We start from the raw sequence: 21,126 nt of genomic DNA, 5'->3' as shown, positions 1-21,126 counted from the left end.
CTCAGATGTAAGTTTCATTCTTGTTGTCAATGTGGATATTTAAGTCTCCTAATAGTAAAGCTTTCTCATAGTTAGTGGTGGTGATGGAAAGTAAGTGACCAAATTCTGTCAAAAAGTCACCTTTTGATTCGGGAGGGCGATATAAAAAAGACAGTAGGGTCAGAGGAAGTAAATGAGAGTAGCTCAAAAGAGATAAAATTGCCAAAAGCAATAGGTGTTCATTTTTGGCCGGCCTTATAAATGACAGCAAGTCCCCTTTCTCGTCCAGATAACCTAGGGCAATTCCAAAATGTATATCCGTGGGGACATGCCTCAATGAGAGGAACATCAGTATCTGACCAAATTTCAACCAGAAAAATAAAATCTAAATTGAGAAGAAATAAAATCATTGACAATAAAAGACTTCTTGGTGTTAGATCTGAAATTCTACAGGCAACCATTTAAAAATGAATTACTAAAACGACAGGCAGACTCAGCCTTTATAGTGATTAGGTCAGATGGAACCCTCTGGTGCCTACAAATACCAGTCCCTTTTTTGGACAGCCTTGCTGTATAATGTGCCAGAATATTCGACACCTGCAGAGAGAAATCAGAAACACAATCTTCATTCTGAAGATTACTAACTGCAGAGTTCACACATAAACAAATGGAATGAGGGGAAATAGAGGCTGGAGCTATAATAGTGGGTCCATGCCTGTTATATGCAGTAATTAAATTAGTGAAACTAATCTGACAGGGGCTCAGACCTTGAGAAGATCAAATACTACAGGACTGATCAAGTGAGGGGCTTGAAGTGAGGTGCATGTGAATGGCTAAGGAGTGGTGGAGCATGTGAGTGCTCTAAATAGTAAGATAAGTTTTCCATTAGCATGCGAGAGAATGAAATGAATGATGAAAGCCAAGTCCTAATCGCTGCAAGCCAATGACAGCCAGGTGTGTAGGCTCAGCAGGCGACTGAAGCAACCCACCCCTTGGCCAAGAGTGGGGATTGAGCCAGAAATGTAAGTGTGGCACTTCTGTGTCTCCAGAACGTTAAACAAGTGGATGAAGTCCAGCTTAAGCAGTTCCGACTGTTGAATCAATATGTCATTTGTTCCCATATGGACTACAATTTGATCCAACCTTGGATGGTCCTGTATAATCTCTGGGATTCTGCTAGCTATTTCCTGGACCCCCACGCCAGGAAAACATTTGTATGTTTACACCACCTTCATGACATTCCGGACTATGGAGTCTCCAATGACCACAGTCATGAAGTGGGATGGTGTGGGAGCTGTGCTGGAACCTGCTGTTATGCCAAGGGATGGCAGGGGTGAGGATGGACGAGTGCAATGTGGTGCAGGATGCAGTGGAGTAACCAACACCCCAGGGTTTCTTTACAGAGCCAGAGTGACTGCCGAGGGGAAGACAAGTTTCCTTCAGTGTGCTTGCCCAACTGTTTGCCCTATGGTGTCCATAAATGAGATAGACCGGAGGCCTTCCCTTTGCGGAGGAAAATCCTGTTCATCCAGGATGTTAAATTTGCTGGTCAGCTGCGGGGTAGAGCTAACCAGAGCCTTCAGTCTAGCACCTAGTTTGCTCCAGGGATCTCCAGCCTGGAAAGGAGCTGGTTCTAAGCATGGTACAGTAGAACTGTTCAATCAAATAATGTTTCAGGCTTATTTTTTGCTTTTATTGGATAGCTGATGGTAGATAAGCGGACAGGAAACAAGGGAAGAGAGAGGGGCACGACATGCAACAAAGGTCCCTAATCAGAATCAAACCAGGGACGTTGCAGTTATGTGGCATGTGCTGTAACCATTTGGCTACCAGCGCACTCAAATCAAACTATCTTTCATCGATTTTCAGCAGAATCATATATTGCTGAGATGAACTTATGCAATATTATTGTTCTACACATTTATGACCAATTTAATTATTCCTAGCATGCTGTTATCAAAAACTAACAAAATTGGTTATTGAAGTTTTGGTCTCATGTAGGTGTGGGCAACATGATGATCTTTACAGTCAGACGATATAAATTTGTCAGCCATCATTGATTTTCTATCCCTTTGATTAGTAAATTTGTAAATGTGCAAATTTAACTTAACTAGTGCCTTTTAACATTATGCTGCTATTACTGCCATTTTCTGGTACTACTGAGTATAATGACAATAAAGATCATTAATTTTTTCGTTATTTCATGAATAAACAGAAACTCGTGAAAAAAACGTTAAAGGCCCTCTCTAGAGCCAGTGTTTGGTTTGTCCATTCTGGCCTACTGTAGAAACATGGCTGTGCAACATGGCTTCATAGAAGAGTACCCACTTCCTATGTAGATATAAAGGGCTTGTTCTAAGCTAACAAAAACACAGTGATTCTTATTTTCAGGTGATTATACACTAGTTAAAACATAATTATGAATATTTTATTCCATGTCTGCCAATAGATCCCCCTAAATCTTACATCCTGGTCCTTTAATTGAGAAAATGTTCATCGAGATATATATCAATACAATGATATTAAAATAGATATATTGTGATTGAAAAATGTTTCTACACTGCCCACCCCTAGTCTCATGTACACATACATAACAGTGTGACAGTTACAGTACTTGCTCTAAAAGTCATTGATTGTTTTTCTTATTTTGTGCACATTTGTAATATTGTGATATACAGTAGGCCTATATCAATATCACAATATATTCTTGTTAATATCTTAACAATGATGTATACCATATCACACGGATATTAGATTATTATTATATTAAATCACTTATAGGTAGAATGAGTGTATTTTTGCTTTCTCTCAGATGTTCCCATAGTGAAAAACAATAAAATGACCAGAACATATATATTATAAGTACAATCTTACACAAATGCACCCACAAACCCCAAACAATGCAGAGGGATTAAAAACTGTGGGCTGTATAAGCAATAGGTTTGTTTGTGTTTGTGTTTATGTTTTTGTCTGTGTTTCTTATGTCCTAGTTCCCAATCAAAGGCATTAGCCAGCATGTGGGGCGCTTACATAATGCTGTGGAGGTAGCTACAGTAGGTACAGAGATGGTGTGTTTCTTAATGCGTGTGATGTATTATGGTGTGTGTGTCCTGGGCTTTGTGTGTGCATGTGTGTGTAGATGCCAGGTGATCACGACAGCTGCTTTAGAGCACCAAGAGCCAAATATGCTTCATCCCCTTCATTGTCTATTCACGCAACCTCTTCCTATGCTTCCCTCACCTTTTTAATCTAGCTCTCCCTCTGTCGCTCTCTTTCTAGTCATGTCTTTCAGCATATTTTCCTCGCTGTATTGGCATACTGAATTGATAATATTTGTTGAGCTTAAAGGGGGATTTTGATAGCTGCTCTTGCAGCCACAGGTCTTAGTGTCTGCTCTACTGCTTACTCTAGTGGAGCAGGTACAAACCGAGTGTTATGGTTGTTAGACCCTGTTGCAGCTAAAATATGATATATATATTTTTGATAAAAGTGTCAGTAGAATATAGTGTTGCAGGTCCTATGTTTTGTGCATGCAATTACTACCAGCTACTGCTGTTGTGCCAAAATAACTGTATACCTCTGTAAGGTGTAATTATCTATTGTGTTTTATTGTTCTTGTAATATTCTATTTACATTTTAATGAAAAGCAGCACAGACTGAACGTGCAAGCGTTTTATTTTGTTGAGCTGTGGTATTAAACTCAATTAAACAGCTTCATTGATCCAGACTTGATATGATTAAATAGGGATTTCTACTGCATACATGAAAAAAGTTGTATGAAGCCTTTGCACAAAGTTTGATAAATTATGTCAAGTGATGTCACTTGTCGCCAGCCCCAATGACTACACGTTTGAAAATGCATAAAAATCTGGGGGTGTGGAGTTCGAAAGAATTGAGGTTCAGTCACTTCAGATAAAAAAGACTGGAGCACACTGACTGATTTGCAGCATTTTGAGGTTGACAGACTGCTGTAGCCCACTCCTCCTCTGCTTGAGGCTAGCAGCTGGAGGTTACATTAGCCACTACTAGCATAACACCCGCATCTGTACAATCGTGTACAGTTGTGTGACTGTCGTGTGGTAACCCACATTGCATTGGGAGTAATGTAGGCACCAGGTTTTGACAAGGAAGAAGAATGTCTAAAATAAAAATTAAAGTATGATGCTAAATTGATGGAATACTCATTTATAGCTTTTTCAGTGGCTGAGGAGTTGAGCAAAGCACAATGCCATGTGGACTTTGGTTGGCCAAGTAAAATGTCCCCTGTTAGCACCCATAGAGGAGGGGACATCAAGTCCACTACAGGTAATAAAGAGCCTAATTCCTAATTCTAATTACATTTTTTAATTCATTTGAAAAATAATCCCATTCAGTTCTGAATCTCTGCATAACATTTTCACTTGTACCTTACAAATGAAAATTATTAGTCAAAGGATTCAGTAAACTGATTAATGTTTTGTCTTTTTTGTGGTTTAGTGTGAGCATACACATACACATACATACAAAATATATCATTAAAAAACCAATCTGCTGGCACTAACCTCTTCCCATGTTATGTTCAAACATGCTGAATTATCAATTGTATTAATTCATAGCAAATGTAGATTAGGGGGCAACTACCATAAGGTTCACTAGTGTAAAATCAAGATAGTTTAATAATAAAGTATGTTTACACAAATGTGCAAATGTAAAGACATTGACCATGCCTCAGCACCAATAAATTGCTGTTAGTCTAATGCAGGATGGATTTACTGTTTGACAGAAAACTCATGTTATTCTACTGCTGTAATTCTTGTCTAGGATATACTGTAGGATGTGGGGTCCAACTAGGGGTTAGGGTGGTGGCAGAGTTTCCCATCACCTTGTAAATTTTCTATTAAACTACTTTCTCATATTTAACTTTTTAATGATGATTTCACACTCTGATTAATATTTTCCCAATCAAAGCAGTAGCCCAGTTAAATAGTACCTCACTGTGTTTCATATGGAGCAATTCTCCTCTGATCAGGAGTGTGTCCCCCCAAAGTTGAAATGAAACCCTTCAGCTTAGAAAACCATTTTTACTGTCCACTATTTTCTGCTTGACTCCGGGACACCTCTTGCAAAGCTAAATTCAACTCAGTGAACTATATCAGATAATAATCCCTCCCTTGCTAGCTACCTGCTGCTGTCCGGCTCAAAAGTCACAACCATAAGTGGCAAAAACTTATTGACTGCTGTCAAACGGTGCAGAAAGGAATAAGAAAAAGAATCACTTGGCAATATGCCTTCACATCTCATCACTGTCGGACAGATACGTGATAGATTAAAGTAGCATGGCTTCAGTATATCCATTTATTCATATTCTACACCCAGTTGTACATTGGGCCAGTAGTCTCTCAAAGTACACACTGGACAAAATGCACATAAACACCATGAAAGGCTACCAGTCCATGACAGAGTGAACACAGACACTAAGTGCAACTTAAAGTCTAGTGCTATCTTACACCCACCTGAGAAAGAGGACACTCATACAAACATTGGGTGAACATACAAAGGGGTATATTTACTAAGGCTTTTCAGCCCCTTGTTAGATATTAAACAGTTGAAATGCATTTCTTCTTATTTACTAAAGAAGTTTTGTGCCAGCACAATGGAAGAAAAGCTGCACTGCGGAAAATTTGGGCTCATGCAATATTAATTTAACAGATTTTTTAGTGTCACTGAAGATTGAATGAAAACCGAAACAATACACTGGATAAAAGATAGGCTGTGATTACAGATGTGTCACATCAATCCAGCAAGAACACAAATTCTTACATATTCCTGTACCAAAACAGCAACAGACATTCACCAAAAACTGTTTGCTTTTCTACAGACAAGAAACAGAGGAAGAGATGCTATATTTAAAGATGAAATTGGTGGATGGACAGATGAGGGCAACACAAACTGCAAACTCTACAGGGTGAGTTGAAGGTGAGCTGCTCTGCCCAAAAACCTTTGGTGGATTATAAAATAATAGCCTCACCTACAGCAAGGGCTGCACAGTTCTGGTCAAAATCACAGTTTTCTCCCACAATTTTTAGGGATATCATTTTTATAAAAGGAATGACTCATGTGATTTCATAGCTCAGTTTGATTAAAATTATGCTTTTTTTCCCTTGACTGCAGCTCTTAACATTAGCATATAATATTAGAGCAGGTAACATGATGTGAAGACCATTTGTGGAAAGGTATTTAGTAGCATCTGTATAGAAAAGCATTAATCTCATGTTTAGCAGTGGTGATCAGAGACATATCTTTGGCTATGATGTTAAAATGATGTTAAACACTTGATATCTAATATCCAAGTAACAAGGGAAATAAATAAAACCAGACTGGGTGCTCAGAGTATGACTGCCACCATTGTACTAATGGGTGTTAGATGTAGGACTGAAAGACTATCATTTCCTAAGAGTATCTAAAATCAAAGAATTGGATAAAGAGGAGCAGACTATAGAGGAGATAAGATTTACAAAAAGGCCAGTCTTTGGTCAAAATGTAATTCCAGGGATATGGGTGTGTGATAAAGCACCAGAGAATGAAGCTGCTGGGGCGGCGAGGGGAAAGGACATACACTTATAAATCTCTGTATGTCTCTGTCTCTTCAGATTCTATTACGGTGGACTGCCACACTATCACAAAACCCATGATCTGACACCTGTGTGTGTGTGTGCGAAGGTCATAATAACCTCCACAGATTCCTGGGTATAACACCTGACACCCACATGGTGCATGCATGCACACACACAGCAACATCTCTGAAAGGTGCTGGAATTGATTTTACACAGAAAGCTCCAATCCAAAGTTACTTATTAGAGCTGCCAACAGCTAATGCCCTGCCTACCTGGCTGAGGTGTTTGTATTGGTGTGTGTGGCCCTGTTGACCTAGATGTCACTTTTCTTCTTCTGTCTCTGTGCAGACCTATTTAGCCTTTCTCCTCTGCCCATTAACATGTCTTTTACCTGTGTCTCCACATCTATCCTCTCTCATTTTTTCACTTTCACTTCCTATTGTCTTGTCTTCAACCTTGACTACTACTTCACTTCCTGCAACCTCTGCCAACACATACAGTATACACATCGTCTTAGCTTCCGCTTGTATGATACAATTGGTTAAGTATTTGACCCCTGGGACATGGCAGTAGTGTTTGTGGCTCAAAAGTGCTCCCCTAACTTGTTGCCATGTTGAATATCAACCATCATACACCTCTCTCGTTCAGACAACCAGTAAGAGAAAACAAGAGCAGAGAGGAGCAAAGACAAGAGCAGAAAAAGATAGAGCAGGAAGAAAGAGGAAAGTGGAAGATGAGAGGAGACTCAGGAGGCATTTGCCCGACAGGAATCCTGAGTTTCCATTCCTTGCCGCAGACACAGGTATACACCTAGGGAGACGGAGAGAGCGAAAGAGGGAAAATGATTCACTCACGCTGCCAAACGTGGATGATGCCAAAATGATAATCATGCCCGAATCCCCGCAATGATGCCAAAATCCATTGCCATTTCCCATTTCAGGCGATTGGCCAATACAATAAGTACATAATAGCATTTCAGTGTTTCCCCAAGATATGTTTTTTGGCAGCGTTAAAAGGCCCCTGAAACAGCATTTAGATGTGATACTAAAACTCTCCATTGAAACCAATAATAATGAAATTCTGTGACAGCAAACCACGTGGTGATAAAGTTCTCCCGTTAAATCAACAACTGTCTGCCAAAGATTAAACCCAGAGCAGTGAAGGCTCTAATCTGTGATGCTATCGAGAGGCAGATGCTGGAGCTCCTTCCCTGATAATGAGTTACAGACTGGCTCACTCTTGTTTACAGTTTTTCACAATCACTTAAAACCTCCCCAGACTACATAATAGCAACCTGATAATGGGCTGATCAGATAGACATGAGGGAAAATGAGCTTCATGGATGACAAGTTGTCCTTTTATCTCATGTAGTATGACACAGTTCAATGCATCTATGCCCTTTTTCCAACTTGTGAGACAACTCTGGGCACAGATTTAATGTGGCACTTCATGAGTTCAAAGATATTAATGAATCACAGTCTATCCTGCACTTTAAATTTCTCTGTAAAACGCTTTGGTCATCATTTGTTGTTTGTGCTCTATAAACAAATTGACTTCACTTAATTTGTTTTAGCATATTTTTAGCATGTATGTGTCATATGCATCTACACAGGAAAGCAGTTACTGTAAATTATGTATAGGTAATCTGATTTTATATGTACTTTTTCTGGTCATATACTGACTGTTTCTTTAGTTGCAGCCCTAATAGTATGATCTTCCAAGGTTGGCTAATAGGGAAAAATCACAATGTACACACACACACACACACTGTTGACTCCAGTATAGGATGTCCATTTCGCCCTCCCACTCTCTTACTTGCTCTGTCACTGATAACAATGTTTGTTTTCTTCAAGTGTGGAGCAGCACTGTGAAAGTAGATGCACTCTATCCTGCATCAGTAATGGATATCAGGCAGATATCAGACTTAATTACTAATTTACAGACGAAATTAAGGTATCAGTATCTGAAAATTTCCTAATTACAAAAATGTATTATTATACTATCTACAGTATGTTACTGATCATTAATCAACCATTTTGGCAACATGACTTTCTGTTCTCACCTGTTTAAAAAGGTCCTTGTTATCATCATTCACATTTTATTCTATGTCTATACAGTGAAATAAATCAGTTGCTGTGGTAAGTAGCAAAAAAAACTAATATGAGTTACCTGAAAATAATTTTTAGGTGCAGTACCAGACTGAAAATATTAAATGCAGAAACGGTTAATGGCAATAGATGATGACCACACGTAATAATGATATAATAATTACTAAAGAACCCTAATAGCCTATGTGAAGAAAGGAAAGAGGGTGAAGACTGAGAAGAGGAGAGATCAGTAGAGAGGAGAGCAGAGGAGACAATGATGACAGTGATGAAAAGAGGAATAGCTTTTGTACCATCTGGTTAATCAATGACAGAGTTAATGACAGAGTCTTATTCCATCCATTCCTCTTCTCTGTCCTTCTATTTCACTTCTTTGTCTCTGTTTCTTAATAACTAAATAATGTGTGAAGTATTACAGTAGGTTAAAACAAACTGTAGGACACATAAACACTTATAACAACAAAGTATATCAAAAATAGTCATGGTAAAGAACAAAGAGATGCAGACTAAATTAATAATATCTCTGTCTGAAACAGAGGTGGCTTGCAATGGTGAAAGGCAGCAGTAAAAAAAACAATCCTGTGATCAGTGTGTATAGCCATGTCTGTGCGTGTGTGTGTGTGTGTGTGTGTGTGTGTGTGTGTGTGCGTGTGTGTGTGTGTGTGTGTGTGTGTGTGTGTGTGTGTGTGTGTGTGTGTGTGTGTGTGCGTGTGTGAGTAGGTTACAAACTGTCTCCCTCTTTGTTTCACTCAGTTTCAGCAGACAAAACCATTTTGAGTTGTAAGGTAAATAACCACTAAAATGGTTCTGTGAAATTAAGGCAAATAAAAATGGAATTTGGCTACAGAAAAGCACAGACACTTACAATCCCATGACACCCAGTAAATTATCAACTATTGCTTTCTTGAATGATGATTATCTGTCTAAATACTTTCTTTCTCTCTGTATGTGTGTGTAGGAACAACTGCCAAGCTGTCTTTGTGACATTGATGTGAAAAACCACCATAAATGTACTGCAGGGGCCTTCCAAACTGTAACATTTCAAATTGTACCAAAAGCAGCTTCTTATTGATTCATTAGTTGTTTCTTACTCTCATATCACAATATTATTTCTTTTAAACCTACAGCAGATTAACATCAGGGATGGAATATCAATTCTCCCTGTATTTCTTAGCTTTAGGTGGTGGTTTCAGAAAGTAATTGTCTAAATGTCACCACTTTGTGTTTTGGCTGGTGGATAAAAGCCCTGTTTCGTGGTAATAATTAGCTCCCCTGCGTTATGCTGATGGAGCCGGGTCCCCTTGCAGGTAACTTTCTGAAAACAACCGATTAACCTGGAACTATAAAACTGGTGGTTCTTCCGGAAGGATTTTTGCACAGGCTAGAGGGTTACAATAATCACTGGATCTCTGCATATTTCCTTTGAAGTTCAGAGAACGCACATGTCTGTCTTGCAGGGTGTTTATCTCAAGGTCCTCTGCCAACAACTGAACTTTAAGCCTCAAACAAGACAAGTATCTGCATTTGAGGAAACTTTGAAACGTGCTGTTGCTACACGTCAGCTTCTCAGAGATGTTTATGAGTCACAAAATGTAAATTTAAGTCAAGTCTCCATGAATTCCTAAGACTTAACAGCAACATGCCATTTTCATTGCAGATGTAATTTTCAGATTCATTATATCCTATATTCAGATGAATCACATCCTATTCAGTAGTTTGCACTCCTTGACTAAAGTTATATGCCTATATTTAGTCCAGACAAGAAACACAATTATGATGACTTTGAACTATAATATTGCAATTTAAAAATTAAGTAAAGGTCAGATTTAATATTTCAACCTTCACCTTTAATGATATTTCTATAGCTTCTCTTTTACATTCATGCTATTTTGTGTAGTTAAATATACGTATTTATATCTTGGTTTTATTAGTATGGCATGTTGAATGTCCTTCTGTCTGTCCTGCTGCACAATGACCTCACCAAGGCTGTTGTTGCTGTTTTAGATATCATGTTTAACTTCATTGTATAAACAGTTTTGGTGGTCTGTGTTGTGGTAAGGCAGGCCTCGAGTTCCCACAAGGGGTCATACACAAAACATATGTATGAGCAACAGAAGCTCAGAGGCTGTAGAACAAGAAGGACTAACCCAACCGAACAAAGGTGCAGAGAAACATGCACGTCGTTCCTAATAGATTAAACAATAACATCGAGCACCAACACACCACAGAAAGCAAAAAGACAAGTCGCCTGTGCTGCTCAATACGCAATGTATTATATCCACAATTCAGCACCACAGACAGCGACAATGTTGACATGAAATGAAAGCAGACAGATGCAAACTTATCCACATGATCTACACTGACAAAAACAACAAAAATAACAATAATGCCAGTGGTTATAAATAAATAAAATATTACTCACCAAAAACTGAAGGGCTGTCACCATTGAACCATGTCGAATAATATCTTTCCAGTCATGTGCACACAAGAAGTATTTTCTCAAAGGCCAGCTACATTAACCAGACCTAACAGCTAATTCAGCAGTGTGAGCGAACCAGGGGGCAAGGTGTGCTAAGGAGTCAACATTGGGGGGGACGAAACAGAAAAAATTCAAAATTAACCCCCCCCCCCCACACACACACACACACACTGGGGGACTACTTCATTAGTCTTAATGTTGTTGTTATTATTTATTATTATATATTATCTATTTTTTATTATTATCTTCTCCTCTCCTCTCCAGCAATCTCTTCTCCTCTCCTCTGTTCTCTTCTCTTATCCTCTCATCTCCTCTCCAGGCAACGACATAAGTATTGACTTGCCATTCTTCAAGCAAAGGATCCAAAGGCACTTATCATTGACACCAATAAAAGACTGGCATATTCCTTCAAGGTCCAGTCTGTCCAGTTTCTCCTGATGCACTTGAGTCATGGCCACATTATTCAGCCTTGTTTGACTCATCGATGATCTACACCATGTCTTAAGCCTCCTCAGGGCACTAAAACTCCTCCCAGCCTCTACAGAGGAGGCAGGGACGACCAACAGACGCCTTTCTAAAGCTTCCACCTGACTGAAGAGACATCTCACCTCTGGTACCATTTCATAAATAATGCTAGCAACATCTGAGCTTGTTTGATATGTGTAATTAGCCCCAAACATGGCCAGCTGTACCTGCAGTAGTCTTGAATTCAATTCGAGATACTTGTCTACCACTTTGTCTATGTCTCCACTTAGCAGCACATTTTCAAACTGCTGCAGCTTGTGGAATCCAGCTTGATCAAACCTCTCTATGAATTGAGTATTCACTGTGTCCAAGGCGTTGTTGAATTGGGCTCTGTACAAAGACTGGGCACCTGGATGGATATGGGCTGCAGCCTGACCGGTGTAACGCTTTGTGGGTTTGTGGATATGAGGCATCTGAATAGGTTGTGGGTCCAACCATTGGCCTTAGTTGAAGTGTCAGATGAGCTGCATGATGCCATTTCTTCAACATCTGTCAGCACTGGCTCATACTGGCTGGGAACTGAGCGGATGGCAGGGGTGCTAACAGTCCACCTGGTGGGACAGAGAGGTTTCAATGATGTGAAACCATGCTCTCATTTTGCAGTTTCCTGGAAAACCACCTTGAACTTCCCAGACTGATTAAAGAAGCCCCCTAATTCATGCACCAGACCAAATTAAATCTCTTACTAGTGGAGAGGCTACACAGGCATCCTGCAGCCTGCATCAATACATAACCAGTGATTGTTCTTTCCTTAAAATGGCTTGCACCTCCTGCAATTATCCAGCCATGTTTGTGGCACTGTCATAGGTTTGTCCTTGAAGTTGGGACAGAGGAAGGCCTAGATGCATCATCAAATCACATGCCATCTTGGCTATATTTTGCCATGTCATTGATGACACTTCATAGAGTCCCAGGAATTCTTCCTTTGGTTGACACCCGCTGAACTCCTGATATATCCTGGGTGTCATCAATGATAAGTGCAAACTGGACCACTGGCACTGGTGTTATTTCCAACATAATTTTTTTGACGATTGTATTGCCCATCAGCTTCAGAATTTCATATTGCATTTGGGGACTGGTGAAATCAAAGTGACCTTTCAGTCAGATGGTCAGCTCTGCATTGACCTCTGCCTTGTACTTTAGAAGCTGGCTGAAATACCTACTCTCCTTATTAACGTCTTGAAAAGCCAGACATTGCTGCACCAAGTACTTCACACCCCCAACAATCTTCATAGGATTTCTCCTCACTTGTTGCTGCTGTCTTTCAAGCTCATGTGAAAGTTGTCATGTAACAGGCTTTGGATCCTCAATCTGAGTCAACACAGCTGATTTGTGCCACTGGCTGTCTTTGTGCCCACTAAATTTATCCAGTGCTTTCTTCCAGTTTTGAAAGCCAGTCTTAACAAAAGCTGAATCTGCTTTTGATGCAAGCTCAGACTTTTGTGTTGCAATGTATTTAACAAAATAGAAACAGAGGACCCCTTGAAGGAGGGGCTGCAATGGAGCCAAGTATAATCTTTAAACCATCTCTCCTGAAAATAGAGTGTCCTATTTGATAGGGTTTGACTAGGTACGGCATTCACATTTGGCTGATTTGGGCGAGGTCCAAGTTCCTCCCCTCCCTCACCTGCACCTTCATCTTTGCCTGTCTGTCTGCTCTCTCTCTGTTGGTCATTGTCTCAAAGTCACTCTCCCTGCTTGATTGTATTATCTGAAATACACATGAGAAGCCATACGTATAGGAATATCTCAGATTAAATTAAACATTAGGATTAGACTGTTCTGATGTCATTCAGTCTTAACCATCAATATTTGTTCCTTTTCTCACTCACCTCCATGTCATCTGCTCTCCCTATCCTGCATCCTCATGCTGTCTCTCTCCCTCTCTCTCTTTACTCTGAATGCAACAGAGTGGACATAAATTATAGTTTCTTGCCATGATGTTCAGGAATGGATTACCAACCATTTCTGATCTAAATTGCAATTATAATTATATCAAGGAACACTGACTCACCTCTTGTACTACTGTATATTTCTATCATCTGACTGGTACTCATTTTCTCACTGCTCTCAACGTATTTTTCCTCTTTTCTGAGGCTGCCCAAAAAACTGACGAATGTCACTGCCACCCTTCCTCTTGCTCATGATGACACTCACTGTTAATAAAAGCTGACTATAATAAAACTACTTGCACTTTAATCAAACAAACACTAATAGTGCTATTTATCATAAGAAAGTACAGCTATACAGTATACTATATGAATATGCAATAAATGAAAGCTACTAATCTCTTCATATATTACACATGTAGCGCAACATAAATGATTGACACTTTACTCAGACAAATGGCCTTTCTGACAAATATCTGCACACCAAATAGCAGACAGAGTTTCCATCTTAAATACCCATAGTTTACAAGACCACATGACATGACCACACACTAGGTGTAGATTGCTGTTATTAAGTTGTAGCAAATCTAACAATATTTTACATATACATGCATATTTTGTATAGATTTTTGTAAATACACAGAAATTTATAAATATGCTACATATATGTACAAATATATACAAAATGTACCAAAAAAGAAATATACAACACATCCCGATGGTTTGTACTCCAATAAAGGACTCCGGCTAGATAGCCGTCATATAGGCGCCTCTGTCTATTTATAAAATATATCACTTATATTGACATAGGGAAAAAAATGCAACACCATATGTACAACAGAACATTCCAAAAAGATGATATAACATACAGAGAGGCAATATTATTGTTCGAGAGATGACACATAGGATATGTATTCACAAAAATGGTCTAATGTCAAAGTCCTCATTAAATCCTTTAGGGGCCAAAGTGCTCAGTGTATGTATCCAGAACAGTTCACATTTTAGAAGCATAGAGTTAGTATTTCCCCCCTCTGCGTGGGTGTTTTCAAGATTCAATCTCTACATATGTGAGAGTGGAAGTGTTGTGTTTGGCCTTGGAAAAATGTACAGCCACAGGACTAGATGCTACATTATTTCTCATTGTGCTGCAGTGTTCAACAATTTGAGTTTTTAGAGGTCTGGTTGTCTTACCAACTATTTACACATCTCAAACCATCTACTAAAGTAAAGTTTAATACTATAGTGAAAGGAAATAAATTTAGGCAACACTTATATGATAAGATTACTTTAAGAAACATATTAAAATATAAGTTGAACATAACCCTTACTTCATAATATAAAAGCATTCAATTTGATTATTGTTTAATAATAAAAGAAAACTTTAAACTCAAATTCTTCAAACATTATATCTTTACATTCCTATTACTTCAGAAACATCATCCTTTCAACACAACTACTTGTCTAATTTAACTATTAAAATATGATTGTCTATGAGGTTAATAGATCACAAGTTAAACACTTGGGTGGTTTTAAAATACAAATACATGGTTATCAAACATTCATTAACTCTTCACATAACGGAATTTAACACTTGTCAATAGAGGGCAGTATTGTTACCTGTAGTACAAAAAGGTTAATAAAATCTAAGTCTTATAGCTCTTTAGTAGATAGTCATACAACTATGAAAGTTATACCATTTGTCTTGTATTTACATGACAAAGAACATGATATAAGTTGCATAATGATTGGACATTTAATTTACATGAATTTCAGGTTTGCCTCAGGTTTGCAGGGAGGCTTCACAAAGTCCTCTGGAATGTGGGTTAGTTTTATGGCTTTGGTGATAAGAGTCTGTGTTCCTTCTAAGGTGGGAGTTGTTTTTTCTGCTCCAAGTGGCCTTTAGGGTCAGTTCGTGCTTTCAGTTCGTGTCATAATTCAACTTATTGAAATGGTTTCTTAGGAGGTCTTTCTGAGTCTGTTTAGCATCACTGATTAACCCCCACTTAGAGGGTTACAAAGGTCAGTTCTGCAGGCCGAGGGTCTGCTCTTACCAATTTAGGAATCCAGGGAGTCTGTCTCTTATTTTCCTTAAGAATCAAAGATTAGTTAACAGAATTAAAGAACAAGCAGTTGTCCTCCTACATGTATGACATTAGGAGTAGAACATGAAATAACACCTTTGACGTTGTATTTTCTTCCTGTGTAAGGGTAGTTGAATGTGTAGGAGAACCTGAGTCCCTCCTTTTCTTCTGCTAATTTGTGTGAAAGCCCAAAGAAGGTCTGGGCTCAATCAACAATAACCTCTATCCTCAAGAATATGGATGTATATTCAACTTCAGTTCGGAAATTCCTTCGAAGGTAAACTCAGAGTCCTTCCTCAGCATTAGTTGACATTAGAGTCAGTTTTGACTCTTCTCAGGATAATCTCCTCCCATTCTAACTCCAGAGACTCTCCCAATGGTGTTAGGAAAGGGAGATTTATGACACAGACTAAAAGAGTAGTTACATTCTTCATCAACTCCTCAAGTCTCAGAAAATACTGGATTGAAGGACTTTTCCTTGAAAAAAAGACTGTTTACAATTTAACCTCATCAGTTTGTTTTAATGAGTTGGGACAACTCATTCCAAATTCTCTTTCTCTCCTTCTAACCATGCCTGCACACACAAACACACACACACACACACACACACACCACACACACACACACACACACACACACACTTATTCTTCCCCTTTTGTTTTTCACTCTGGTGTGACTCCAGATAAGAACATTTGCCAGACACCAGTCGTAAATTAAAGGAAGGCTTTGCTTGAGTTTCCTGTGCTTTTTAAGCCAAAGTTTGATTCAATGTTCATTAAGGTTATAACCATCTTGTAACCTATATATTATTGGTCACAAAGTAATGCCGAATTCTGGATTTTCGGTGATAAAATATAGCTAAGATACTCATGTTTAGATTAAATACCATATATTACAAGTACAAACATTGACACCCAGTAGTCAATTTTAGTAAAGCTTTGAACACTGAAGAGAGGCCTCTACAATAAAGTACAATACTTTCTGGTTATGTTATTCGCTAAATTGCTGTTAAACTCTATATGATATACTTTGATAAGTGAAGAATTAACATTAGTAGTTATATAATAGAATTTAGGATTAGAAGTAGATTTGTTAAACATCTGTAGTATGTTTTCATTGTACTGATTGCTGATTAATCTTTTTGTATAAGACCATTTCAATAGAAGTATAGTCAACAAAAACTGCATTTTAATTTCATTGTGTAACCTAACCAAGTTGTTCAACTCAGGGTATTGGGATAGTGATTACGTTATAGATGTGTGTGTGTCTGAATATTTGAGTCGCTAGGGGTCTCTCAATCAAAACAATAACAAGGCAGAATGTGATGAGGCAGAGTGGAGGGGCTACAAGCTGAGCTGCTGCTAACTTTTGCCCAGCTTGTTTCTCTGATAATTTTAGATCCAGACACCCGATTACTAAAATCCTTCATCCAGTTAAAATATAGTTAGAAATTACCAAAATCTAAAAAGTTTATCATAAAAATGTGGCTAAAACTGAATAAAAGTCAATTTATAACAGTTTCTGTTAAACAACCACAACGTTGACGTATTATCTTGTGTGCGTATACTCTTTGGTAGACACCATTGTGGCAAACAGCCACAACGCCGATGTATTATCCTCTGAGTGTATACTCTTTGGTAGACGCAATTGTAGCGAACAAACACAATGCCAAAGCATGTATCTTGTGTGCATATATTCTTTGGTAGAGGGGTATAATGCCATTGACAGGCAACCAAATGAAACAGACCATTACCTTGATTAAAATTACAGACTTCTCTGGGTTTGAAAATTGTTGGAAACATTTGGGATAATGTAAGTACACGACTCAACAAAATCTATAACATGGGTCTAGTTGTTTTTAGATATTTTAATGAGGAATAGTTACATATTATAGCTTTAAATGTGAATGACCATGGTGAAACAGGGAAGCTTTGATTTAAACTTAATCTTGAGTAATCAACTCAGGGGAGATCACGTGTTTTCTCTCAGACAAAGAATTTTCTTGTTTTGCGTGGTAGAATGACTGTCTCCACCCAAAAACACGCCCCCACAAAGGCCAGGATAAAATAATCTGTTGGCCTACGCCCAGCTGTTTCTTCCTTTTTGTTTCTCCAAGGAGATGCACACAGATGCATGTCACATCTCTAAGGGCTTCTGCCATCTTAACTTTCCATCCTACTTTTTTTTCTTTCGTATCACGTGATGTCCTAAGTTAACTTTCTTTTCTTTTAATCAACGTGCAGTATTGTAACTTCAGTGAAACAAAATTTATGTTGCACTTAATGTCTCTAAGTATAGTTTTGTTCAGGCCGGCAAAATTATTTAGTAAGAAAGTCAGTAAGGTCAGTCAGCAGACTTCAAAGTAAAACAAGCCGCTCTTCCACAGACCACATTACACTCATTCTGGTTGATTATTCATTTATCTGTTTGCATTGATATCTCATTCACTCACTTATTAACCGTTTTAGTTGAATAAATATGCATTTATCAGTGTGTCGTTGTCTATGGCTTCAATTTAAGGCTGAGAATTACGATCCCTGTATCGTAACACACTACTTCAGACATGAGATTGATGAAAGTGTTTCTGTGTCTCCTCCCAGCACAGTTGAAAAATACAAGGGGGTAGCGCCCTTATCACAAGGTTTATATTAATAAATGTAGTGTTCCTACAAACGAGTCAGTTTTTTGTTTGAGATGGCATTGTTGGTAATGGCAACATGTATAATTTCCAAAAGGGGCCGAGCTAAGAAAATGTGAAGGTGATGGAGGGGGAAGATCTGCCCTCATTAGCATGTTACGCAGGGGATCACTTACAGATCACTTGTGGAGTGGCCTAGTGAAAGTCCTGACCTGAATCCTATTGAGATGCTGTGGCATGACCTTAAAAAGGCAGTCCATGCTCGAAAACCCCCCAATGTGGCTGAATTACAACAATTCTGCAAAGATGAGTGGGCCAAAATTCCTCAACAGCGCTGTAAAAGACTCACCGCAAACGCTTGATTGCAGTTGTTGCTGCTAAGGATGGCCCAGCCAGTTATTAGGTTTAGGGGCAATCACTTTTTCACATCACTGTAAGAAGATATCGTCTAAATATGTCTTCCAATTCTCACCTGGGTAGAGATATGCTGAATGAATGGATTCTCCTGGTGGTTGAAGTTCAGTTCTTGTTCAAAGAATCCCACATACAAGGAGGTGAAGCTTGGTGACATTTTAGATCCCATGGCCACTCCTGAGACCTGAAGGAAAAAGTTATTGCCATAAAGAAAGAAGTTTGAGATGAGAACTCCCTTAATCCAATCCAATATACACTGTGTATTTGCATTACAGTCAGGCCTTTGATCCAAGAAGGATTTAGCAGCTAGAAGGCTCCCGTCAAAGGGAATATTAGTATGTAGGAATTCAATGTCCATTGTTACTAACAGCTGAATTTCCTCAAAGTTTTGTATGGACTTAATGACTTTAATGAAATCCATAGACTCCTTGGTATATGAAACAAGTGTTGTAGCCAGAAATTGCAGAAAATAGTCCACAAAAGCTGAGATTTTTTTCTGTTAGTGTTCCAAGAGCTGCAATAATGGGTCTGACTGGGGGCATATCTGTAAATGGATTCTATGGATTTCATTAAAGTCATTAAGTCATTAACTCTATGCTCCTGAACTGTTCTGGATACATACACATTTTGTGTGAACATATCCTATCTCTAAAACAGTAATATTGCCTCTCTGTATGTTATGTTATCTTCTTGGAGTGTTCTGTTTTACATATGGTGTTGCATTTCCCCCCCCTATTTCAATATAATAGATTTTATAAATAGACAGAAGCACCTCTAACAGGTAGTATATATGATGGCTATCTAGCCTGAGTCCTTTATTGGAGTACAAACCATTGGGGGTATTTAAAAAAATCTGTAAAAATTAATGTATATGTAAATATGTAAAATGTTGTTAGGTTTGCTACAACTTTATTGATGGCAATCTGAACTATGGGAATACATGGTGACTCTCTGTATGTATCAGAGGCAGTCTGAGGAAGAACCTTGTGCTTGAAATGCACATGGCAGAAAATAAAAACGAGAGCTGGTGTGCGTATCTCTCTTTTTCAACTCTGCAAGGTATTTTTTAATCCAGCACCCATCCTATTTGGTTTTGGAATGTGCATGTCTTTTTTATTATCTTTCTGACAAATATAACATAATAAAGACATTAACGTCAGTTGAATATGCCCATGAGTACCATTGATGTTCGTTGGATGAATGTGTGGCTAATTAACTTTCCAGGTAACTTAGCTATGCGAACTGATGGTTGATAGATTAGCACTAGCAAATTGACTCGTTTTCACCAAAAAAGCTTGTTTCCACTTGTGCAATTACAGTCACTTTTTAGCAAAATGTTATTTATTTCCACAATTACAGTTCCAGCACAAAATGACATATTGACGGTAGTGATACCTTTTCATGCATGTCCTGGCTGTAGTTAAGTGTTATTATTGGTACAGTGTTACAATAATGAGTGTCACATCGAAAACTTTAAAAGACCCTAAATACGCAAAGCTATTGGGTGGAATATGCTCAGATGTATGGGCTGTTCGCTAGCTAAAGCACGGCCTGTATGCTAGCTAGCTAACATTCTGACAGGAATTTAGCATAACACTGCAAGACGATAACCATTCATAAAATTATCATTTTCATAACACTTAACAAAAACTACCATGACTGACAGTGACATAGTCTATGTAACACTCATATTACAGTCTAGTTTCCCACTTTTTAATAGATTTTAAAGTAATGAAACAGAGAGACAGTAAAGTGTTTGACATTGATTGTACATACCCACAGCAGTCAAGCAACAGGACTCCTGAAAAAGTTGGTATTTTACCCGGAAGGGCATGGATTTGCAGGATGTAGCAGTGCACGCTTCAGCGAGCTCTGTGACCGTCTCAGTCTGTGCTCTAAGTGCACATTCATGAGTTTCCCACGATGGAGGGTGAGTTATGTTAGTTTTGTACAAATAATGTAGGTTATTAATATTACTTAATTACTTTAATTATCAGTCATGCTAACATTGAGCATTATTGTCATGACGTGCCCCACATCATGTGCCATGAAAATATTGGATGAAATTTACTGGCAATAGAAGTAGGTAAGTGAGGATGGTAGAGCGTATTTGGTCTGTGATTGGGGAGATGATGAAAATAAACTGCACTTATGACTTTGGTCTAGAGCTCCTTAATGATATTCAGTGAAATGTTCACAGTTTGATGGCAGACCTTTACCTAATACATTCATGGGGTGGGCATGAGTATTACACATGTGAGTGAAAATTCATGTTATATTTCACCTGACGACCCTGCAAAAACATTTTAGTATTTTACATAACCACTGATAATTGTCTAATTTTTACAAAAAATTATTATTATTATTTACATGAAATTTGCCCATTTTCACCATGGCCCTATTCTGTTCATACTTTGCAGGCC

At 38.4% G+C, this 21,126-nt stretch overlaps 1 long non-coding RNA gene across 1 annotated transcript; it reads right to left on the bottom strand.

Moving 5' to 3' along the window:
• Nucleotides 1-4,861: 4,861 nt before the first annotated feature.
• On the bottom strand, nt 4,862-20,619 carry LOC122988400. Its single transcript, XR_006404794.1, has 5 exons — nt 20,480-20,619; nt 18,762-18,887; nt 13,514-13,578; nt 13,309-13,392; nt 4,862-7,382 (listed from the first exon to the last, which is right to left on the bottom strand). It is a non-coding gene; the product is annotated as an uncharacterized LOC122988400 (long non-coding RNA).
• Nucleotides 20,620-21,126: the final 507 nt, after the last annotated feature.

The sequence above is a fragment of the Thunnus albacares genome, chromosome 1, assembly GCF_914725855.1.
Source record: "Thunnus albacares chromosome 1, fThuAlb1.1, whole genome shotgun sequence".
NCBI classification, from domain to species: domain Eukaryota; kingdom Metazoa; phylum Chordata; class Actinopteri; order Scombriformes; family Scombridae; genus Thunnus; species Thunnus albacares.
The sequence above is the reverse complement of the archived record's forward strand: the minus strand, read 5'-3'. Positions and strand labels throughout refer to the sequence as shown.